The following is a 9990-nucleotide window of genomic DNA, read 5'->3' as shown; positions in this document are numbered from 1 at the left end:
CACCCAACACAGTGAACTGGTTGTGCTGGGTCAGAATAGCCAGTTGGCTGAGCTGCTTGTCCTGCAGCCTGGGCTGGCTAGAAAGCCATCTCCCATTCTGGGTCAGACTCAAACATGGCAGTTTTTCAACTCATCTAGTAAATGCTCAGGAGTCGTAGACTAAACATTGCCCCCAAACCCTGAAGAGACCCACCAAGTGACCTCTTTCTCACGGTAGGGTGTAAAAAAGACAGCAACGTGCTCCTTCATTCAGAGGGCGGGTCACAATGTGCTGGACCTCCCAACATGACTGATTTAGCAGGTCCCTAAATTTTATGGCATTTGTTTCCTACCCTCTGACACAGATGTTTTTTACCAAATCATATTGGGCGAGGGTTACCTCTGGCTCTCCAACTCCTGTCAGCCAATATCCTCCATACGGTGGGCCAGTGCAATGTCCTATGGAACCATGTCCCGTGGGACAATGACCCGTGGGACAAGGCCCCGTGGGAGAATGTCCTGTGGGATGTAAAGCACTCTAGTTCCCTGCCCGAGTGGTGATGTGCTTCTGAGGTGAGGAACTGAAGGTGTATTTCTGATGTTCTCTAGTGACTGGAGCAGAGAAAACTGGATGTGCTGGATCCAAAGCTGTAGACTGGTTTCCGGGGCTGTGCTGATTTTCTCCAGTAAAAAGACTGGTTTTGCAACAGCAGTTATAAGAGGAGTTACTATGTAGTTAAACTTAAAATTATTCTTTGTCATTCTTCAAGACCCACCCACTTTCTGCACAGGCCAAAAAAAGCTCGTGGGATGGGTCTGTGGGTACATGGTGATAGTAAAAATCAAAAGAACTTGTAGTTACTTGAATTAATGTTTTTAAATCCTCGACAGAGGATGCACACCTTCACTCCCCTAAAGCCTTGAATTCCAGGGACAGTGGATTCTGGGGGACACAGAGGAAGTCTGATCAAGCATCAGCCGCCAGGGTCCCATCTCATAGCTACATTTTCATGGCCCTCACCCTAAGAAAGCTGGATAACCCATCCAAATTTTCTTCCTTTCTCTTGAGGTCTGTTGTTTGGAATTAACAATGGTATCAATTTGTATAGCAGTCAGGTCTCTTAGTTATAAGCAACAGAAACCAAATCTGGGTAATTTAAACACAAAAAAGAAATATATTAAAAGGATGTTGATTAAAGAAAAGCAATTTAAAACTACAATCAGGAACCAAACCAGCTCTAACTTTTTGCTAGTTCCCTCATTATAATAAATGATTAACACATGCTCGCTTTATGAGCGTGGGCGATATGGCTCAGCTATTTGAATATTGTATTTTGAGCAGTTTTGTAGATTCCACAGAGATGTCTCAGTGGATCATCTTCCAAAACCAATTAACTGCATCGCCTAAGAAATGCGGCTCATGGCCTATGTAATGCCAGGTATGTCTTTCCTTGGCTACTACAGAGAAGCCCGAGCAGAAGTAAATACTTAGCTCTGGCAACTCTCTGTTTCTCTGCTCTTTTCCCCTCCGAGTCTGTGTTTTAGTTTTTTTTTTAACAGTTTTATTTTATTTATTTATTTATTTTTTGTGAGGAAGATCAGCCCTGAGCTAACATCCATGCTAATCCTCCTCTTTTTGCTGAGGAAGACCGGCTCTGAGCTAACATCTATTGCCAATCCTCCTCCTTTTTTTTCTTCCCCAAAGCCCCAGTAGATAGTTGTATGTCATAGCTGCACATCCTTCTAGTTGCTGTAAGTGGGACATGGCCTCAGCATGGCCCGAGAAGCAGTGTGTCGGTGTGCGCCTGTGATCCAAACCCGGGCCGCCAGTATCGGAGTGTGCGCACTTAACTGCTAAGCCTCAGGCCAGCCCATGTGTTTTGGTTTTTGTTTCTGCTTCTGGGTCTTGTCAATCAGCTCATCTGTGTCTTGTCTAACTCACGTTGGAGCTGTGTCCCTTTTCTCAGCAGTGTCCGGGGACAAGTGTGCCAGACAAGGCTCTAAGGGATGGCTCAGCGTACGTGCGTCTGGCTTGTGCACGCTGGTATGTTATTCTCCATTGGTGACAGCAGCGGTTGGGAATCTCGTTCTATACACTGACCTTTCGGTGATCTCTGTTGGGATGATCGGGATCTATTCTTCTTTGAGATATATATATCAAAAATTTTATATATAGTATATTTTATGATAAATATATATATATTTGCTTTATTGGTCTGCTAAAGTACTAGTGTATGAAAGACAGTTCTCAATGACCTGTCTTCCAGCATTCTACATGAAAGAGAAATTAATTACTTTGTTTAAAAGTTACGATTACTATCCATGGTTGAGACTATCCTAGAAACAGTGGTGGCAGAGAAGTATGGACGTGGATGCAACGAAATGGATGAGTTATCCTCTTCACTTGGAAAGACTCGTGAAGACAAAATGCAATGTGGGGTCAAAAGTTTTAGGTTTGCAGAAAGAGATTTCGTTTGCCTGGGATTATAATACCTGCAAATAATAAGTCTGAATAGAAGCAATGAAATGTATTAAAATTTTGGCAAAGGTGGTTTAATTTTGATGAGTTTATTCATAAGATGTTTTTAAAAATAAAACTTAGGAATCTTTTACCGATAGATACTAGGTTAATGTAAGACTATAATTTCCCCCCATTAAAATGACACAGTGGACTTGTAGTGTTTAGTCCGCTCTTGTCAATAGATATAGTAAAAGTTCTGCTTTATCTTCTACGTAATCTCAAGTGGCAGACATTTTATATCTCACCAGAATAGCTTTATGTGTTTTTATGCTGACTTTATGTTTTTGATTATTAAACAAGTAAGCAAGTAACCAATAAAAGTTACTTCTGAATGAGCTAAGATTTCTTACAATTGTGTTACCTTCTGCTGTGTTGATTTTTAAATGCCATCTGATCACTCTTAGTAACAGGCGGCCAAACTACCTGCTGTGGTCATTCTCTGGTCACTAATCACTAGCACCTGTGTTACTGGGCCGAGTCACCATCCTCTGGTGTTAATTCTTTTGGTTTTGCCTTCCCGCCATCAGATCTTGGATTCAGAGAAAGGTTTTTTCAAGATGTTTTGCGCCTATACAAATGTTGTGGTTTCCCAGTGGTCCTCCAAACAAAAAATCTATTTGTTATGTATTTATTTAACTTTATTTAAAAAGAGATGCTAAAAATAATTAGCTTTGGTATGGTCCGTATTTCTTAATTAGTTCAACAATATTGTAGGAGCTGCATGGGAAAAGCCGTCAAATCACAGAGAGGCTCAGCCTCCCTGGGTTAACTGTGTTGGTGAAGTGTTACTGGTAAATGTACTTCAGAGCTTGCGCAACTTTATTGGGTAGATTGGAAGGTCCTGGAGATTTGTTAATACCCTAGCTGTCCCTAAGCTATTCTTACCTTCAAGGGAAACATTGATCAAATCCTCATAAAGTAATTATGTATTATACCCTAGTAGACAAATGGTTTCAGCCTTCCTCCCATATTTGCCCAAAGTTTCTGATGTAAGCTGCGACTCTAGACATGGATCTTTAACAAAAAGGGTAATTTCAAAGATTTAGTGGAAAGGACTCTACGTCTATTGCTACTTCAAAGACTAGACTCATGAATCACAGCTCTGTCGGGTTATACCACAGGTCAGGATTTCCAGAACTCTTTCAGTCCAGAAACAGATGAGCCCATGAACACACACTACTCCCCAATACCTGGTGGAGCAAGGATTAGTTAAGCAAAACTCAACGAACTGATGAGAAACATTAACTGATTTGTTGAGTGAATAGTGTTAGTATTAGTTTCAATGTTATATTTTGATAGGCACATGCTAGATACTGCTATTTAATCCATCTCTAACTCTTCTTTCTGTAATCCGATTTAGTAGAACATTTTAAAAGGGTATCTTATTCTCCCTCACCTCTCAGAATTCAGGAGGATCTTGAAGAGAGACAAATTCATCCACATTTCTAGTAACTGCAGGTAAAATCTGGTGAAGATAAATTTCTTGGGTTTGGTTCTCTAAACTTGGAATAGAAGAACAGTTAAAAAATATCTTTGGAGTGATGAATACTGTTGAAAATACAATTTCTACAAATCAGACAGAAGTTAATCTCCTGGCCTTAGAGATGTTTCAGTAGACATAGCTCTAGATTTGCTGACTATACAACTAGTTGGCTTCTATGTGTTAAATGGTGCTCCTTGCTCCATCTATGTAAGCGTATCAGGCTAAAACACAGGTTTACTGACGATAACAATGAAGGAACCATTAATAAAAAATATCCATAACTTGTAAAGGGAAAAGGATGACTACAAGTCCTTTCATTGTCAAACAGGCCCAACCTTGAACCACTAATTGCTATTAGGATATTTTACAACTCAAGATAGATGTTAACTTTTAGAAAATCTCATAATGTGTAAATTATTCTCTCTAGAGCAATGCAAGTGATTTTTTTCCTGTAGAGATGTAAATGATTTCCAGTAGAAAAGATAAACCTAAAGGTTATAGTTTCATTGGCCTGTAGAACATTAACCAGGTTTGTATCTAAATTAGTGTTCTTTCTTTCCGGGACTACACACACTTCTGCCTCTCCTACAGTCCTTTGAGTCAGCTTTGCCATTCTTCCGGTTCCTTCATTCATGTTAAGTGTTTTATACATGCTCACTTAAAGAGACATACATACACACACAACACACACACAATGGATAGGATTAAATACCCACCAGTATGGCTAAAATTAAAAATATTAACCAAAATATTTACAAGGGTGTAGAACAACTAGAATCCTCTTATATTGCTGGTGGGAATATAAATTGAAACAATTACTTTGGAAAAATGGGTTTGTCGGTACCCACTGAAGCTGAACATACTTAAACCCAATGACCTACTCCTGGGTATATATCCAACAGAAATCCGTGAGTGTGTCTCTGTGCCACTCTCCCACCAGCCTGGCCAGAACGGATTCTGCACAGGACTGCTCACTTGTGACCTAACTGACGTCTCAAAGTCTGGGGTTAGGGTATCAGATTGACAGTCTCAGTACTTTCTCCTTAGTTGCAAGGGAGGTTTGGAGAGATAGCACCTGCCACTGCATCATAAACTGGGGGGATTCCTCAAACATAAGGCGAGGTTCCGATGTGAAGCATCCTGAAAGCATAACAAACGTCTGTATGTGGGAGGTAATTCAGTCAGTCAGTGAATACTGAAAGCGTTCTCACGCTGTCTAGCCACCGACCGTGCTACACCGACAGCCCTTGGGCTGCCTTCCTACTAGATTAGTTGTTTTTCCTCGGTTACATGCAAGAAGGGAAAGGAATTTGTGCCCATTTGGGGTGAAGCTGCTGAGAGGTTGGGTTCATATCTTAGTGTTAGATGATCTCTTTTCCTTCCAGACCAATGTGGGTTAACTTTTCCTTTTATAGGTTTATGAAAAGCAAGAGTAATGATCTCAACTACCTTTTCCTTAAAAGAAAGAGATTTATTACTTTTAATAATGAACTTGAACCACCGGATTCTAGACTTAAATTCTTGGCAGTGGGTCCCAGCTTGTGCGGGTCTTAGCAGACTGTCGGCGTCCTGCCTCCACAGCTCCGTTCCTGCCGTTGTTGCAAAACTATTGATGGCCCAGGATGTGTGCCCTGGCGTGCAGCTGCAGCATCAAAAGCAAGAATAAAAATGAGCTTGGAGGTATTGTTCTGATAGAGAGTGGACAAGCAATTGTGTCTGGAAACGTTCCTCTTTGCTAAAGTTATTTTGAGAAGACAAAAAATAACAGATTAATTTTAAACAATGCAAAATGTTCTCCACACAAATATGGAGGATATTGTGAAGTCAGGTATTGGCTGGCATTTAAAACAGGGAAGAAAGCCTGTTCTTAGTGGACATTTAGATTAAGCAATCATCCAAAGAACCGATTTCCTTATAACTACACTGAGAAGCAGAGCCATTTCTTTGCTACAAAGCCCTGTTCTCAAAACGGTAGAGATGATGTGATAGGAGCCTTCAACGGCAGATGCCGTGTGTGTGTGTGTGTGTGTGTGTGTGTGTGTGTGTGTGTGTGAGAGGGAGACAGAGAGAGAGAGCGAGAGCTGTAAGCATCAGAAACTGAGGACATTGTAGACATGGTGTATGGAGTAGAGTTTGACTCACTAGCACTGTACTGGGCGTGTACGAGGATGTCCGTAAATATGTGTGGCCTGAACTTGGGGCATTCTGAAAGGACTTTTTGACCTTGAAGATTATATTAATAGATCAAGAGGGAGATATCAGCCCTTTGATTCTAGTATTCATACAGTCTTGTGATTTCTGAAGAATATCAGACGGGACCTTGATTTGCTGTTGTAAAGGTGAGTAGAAATAGGGGCCAGCCTGGTGGCGCAGTGGTTAAGTGTACGCGCTCCACTTCGGCGGCCGGGGCTTTGCAGGTTCGGGTCCCAGGCGCGCACTGACGCACCGCTTATCAAGCCATGCTGTGGCGGCGTCCCATATAAAGTGGAGGAAGATGGGCATGGATGTTAGCCCAGGGCCAACCTTCCTCAGCAAAAAAAAGAGGGGGATTGGCATCGGATATTAGCTCAGGGCTGATCTTCCTCACACACACACAAAAAAGTAGAAATAAAATTCCACATATATTTGGTACCAGGGTACTTGCGAATTGAACCCAGTGATAGAACCAAGATGAGAATTTGCTGAACGCACAAGACCATGGCTGACACCGTCTCTGATAAAACTTGACCAGAACAACATGCATGTTTTGGTAGGGCTTTCTCGTGTTCAAACTGCATTAATTGTATCATCTGTAGAATTTGCCTAGGATCTTCACTTGAAAGTGGTAGAAATTCTAGTCAAAGTAAAGTAAGAAGGAAAACCAAATTATTTGTTCAGTTAAAGCCGAAGGTCAGAAGTGAGGCTAGTTTTCAGCACAGCTGGATTTCCTTGAATTCCATCAGAAATCTGCCTCTTTCCATCTCTGCTCTGCTTCCTCTGTGTTGACTTCGTTCTCCAATGGGTTTTCTTGATCTGGTGGGAAGGTTGGTCATGGCGGCTCCCAGCTGAGCGGATCCTGACAGTGCATGATCCAGAGGAGGGAGCGAGCTTCTCTCCTCCACTCTTGGCATCAGTGTTTGAAGAGAACAGATTGACCTACCTGAGTCGAATCCCGCCAGGTGATCCTGCTGCGTATGTGTGTGGGGGAGGTGCAGGAGACCCATTTGTTAAGAAGACAAACAGGACAGGGAAGGGGGACAGTGAGCTGTCATGTGGGAATCTTGGGTGGGTGGATGAAACCAGGGCGAGTGTGAAGAGAGGATGGCTGTGCAGAGGCCACGCTGGCTTCCCACCACCTCTTCTCACCATCTCCACGATCATCAGTCTCAGGCACGGAATGATTTCAGGGGCAGGGTGAAGGGTTTTTCTGCCTAAAATGTATATTTCCAGGTGCACACTGTGTCTGGAATCAGTTTCACTCAGGGCGAAGCATTTCGTTCCAGATTAATCTTTTACAGGTAAAAAAAGCCCCAAATGCAAACATCTGGCAGAACCAGCTTATTCACGAGCGTGTCAGTCAAGCATAACTGGCTGCTCTCCGTGACCTAGTGGAGGTAAGAAAGGAGGAAGGCATAGGGCTCTCAGACGGGGAGAAGTGGCCTGTAGACCAGCCCCTGCCCACATAGGCCCAGGAGCTGTGGGTAAAGAGGGACTAGCTATTGTCGAAGAAGTGCTGAAGGGGATCGAGATCTTAGCTTAAAAAAAAGAATCTCTATCTTTGGGGCATTGGGGTCAAGGTCCCTCTCCTCGGACACCCCTGCTCTGTAGCGGTCAGTTTTGGCAGTTCAGTCTTGGCAACATCAAACATTTGGCTATGTGGTGACTTTTGTCATTGTTAAACACAAAGGCCTACTTTTCTTTCTAGGGAACATGGTCCACCAGCAAGATAAGATAAACAAAAGAAAATCCACGGAAACAGTGGAAAAAAGACCCTAAAGGTCACCACTTGCTCTTAAATATATTGATTGACATTAAAGAAAAAAAAGTCCCCAAGTTCAGCAGGGCAAACACATTTAAAAAGGGGATTTTAACTAAGGTACTAAAGGGGAATCCGTAGGTACAAAAACCCAGAGGAAGTTCTAGCAGGTCTGATCCCGTGCGTGAGCTGCGGCCTTAGACAGAAGTGGTTTCTGACCTCTCAGAGGCTCACCTATGAAATAGGTGACTATGTATTGCATAACAACCATGGCTCCCTGTGGGCAAGTGTGGGGGTTAAAGGAATAATGCACGTGCACATGCTGACCTCGGACAGGCTGAAGCCAGGAACTGCCGAGGGATGTGCTGAGGGATGAGTGTCGCTTGGTCCACCCCCTCGGCCAGTTCTCCCGACTGGGCTGAGATTGCTTGTCACCATTGGCTTGCTCCTTGTAGTAGGCAGGCCTTTAACCAGGATTCTAGAAAGATTGATGTCATGGGAACCAGGAGGTATCAGAGCCTTGTGAGAACGGAAAGGGCCTCTCCTCTGGGGGGCCTTATCCCGAGCAGCTGGCAGTCACCATGATCTTATGTCTTTGAGGGGAAATGTAGGGATCTGGGGAGCTAATCCCCGCTGAGAGCAGCGTGTTTTCTTTCATCATTTAACCATTTCTCGAAATTTCCATGTCTTTTGCCATACAAGGAAAGTTTATATCCATGTGTCCATTGGAATTTTTCCTTCTTCCTCATCACCATCACGTGGACAGTCCCCCAATGTGTTAGGGCTTGCACATCTAGAAGCACAGTAAATGTTAGCTCCCCTCTGTAGCCCACTCCATCAGACGACGGACCCAACCCAAGATGGCACGGGCTCATTGCTCACAGGGCATCCTGTTTTCTCACGGTTCCTGTCACTCACCTCCACCCTGCCTTGAGAACTCTCTGGAATTCCTTCTTGTCAATGTGGATATGTCCTCTTACGTTCCCGATTTCACTCTCTCTCTCCTTTTAAAGAAAATCTGGGACAGGACTTCTGGACTTGACCACCAGCCAAGGAGAACAAACAGTGCCTAGGAGGTGACACTCAGTTGGAGGAAGAAACAATTATTCTAGAAAGGCTTTCTGCTACAGAGTCAGAGCTGCCCAAGACCTGGCCTCCGCTTGTCTCCATCTCTGCAGCTCTGTAAGAAACGGCTCACTCTCCCACTAACCTGTGGAGGATGATAAGGCAGCGGGTTGTACAAATTATAAGAAAAGCCCCCCTCCTGTCCTCCTCACCCCTGCCATGGTCTCAGTGGTTCCACTCTTGATTCATTATCTTATCCAACAATAGTAACTGACTGTCTGCTGTGTGCTGGTTCAGTTCTAGATAATAAAGATACAGCTGTGAAAAAAAGACAGACCTGCCTTTGCCTTCTAGTGGAGGAAGGAAGACAAACAATAAACAAGATAAACAAGTAAACTGTATTGTGGCAGGTGGTTTAAGTTGTCAACCTTAAAAATAAAGCAGCCGGTTAGGTTATTTGACCAGCGAAACGGGTTTATTTGGGAACAGCCCAAGAATTGCGATTTGGGATGTGCGTGCTGTGGCAGACCACGGGCAGATCCAGCAAACAGGGGAGAGGAACAGCTCCCCCTTCTGGCCTCCTGACTCCACTTGAGATGAGGTTTCCCTGTATTAATTTTCACACAGTGCTATGGAGAAAATCGTGGGGTAGAGAGACTGCAGGGGTGGTGTGCAAGTTTAAATGGAATGGGGAGGGAAACCTCAGTGATAAAACGGCCTTCCAGCAGAGACCCGACAGAGGTGAGGAGTGAGCTGGTGGATATCTGGGCACATCTCTCCAGGAAGCAGCTGTACAAAGGCACCGAGGCCGGAGCATTTGTACTTAAGGGCCAGGCAACAGGGTCAGTGTGCCAGAATTGGGGGATGAGGTCTGAGGGATTATGAGACAGGGAAGCGACCACAGGCCTTGGGGCATGATAAGGACTTTGGTTTCCACCCCTGTGAGACGGGAAGCCATGGGGGGTTAGGAGCAGAGGAGGGACACTA

This window comes from Diceros bicornis, chromosome 23 (assembly GCF_020826845.1).
Source record: "Diceros bicornis minor isolate mBicDic1 chromosome 23, mDicBic1.mat.cur, whole genome shotgun sequence".
NCBI classification, from domain to species: domain Eukaryota; kingdom Metazoa; phylum Chordata; class Mammalia; order Perissodactyla; family Rhinocerotidae; genus Diceros; species Diceros bicornis.
This window is presented reverse-complemented; position numbering follows the sequence as displayed.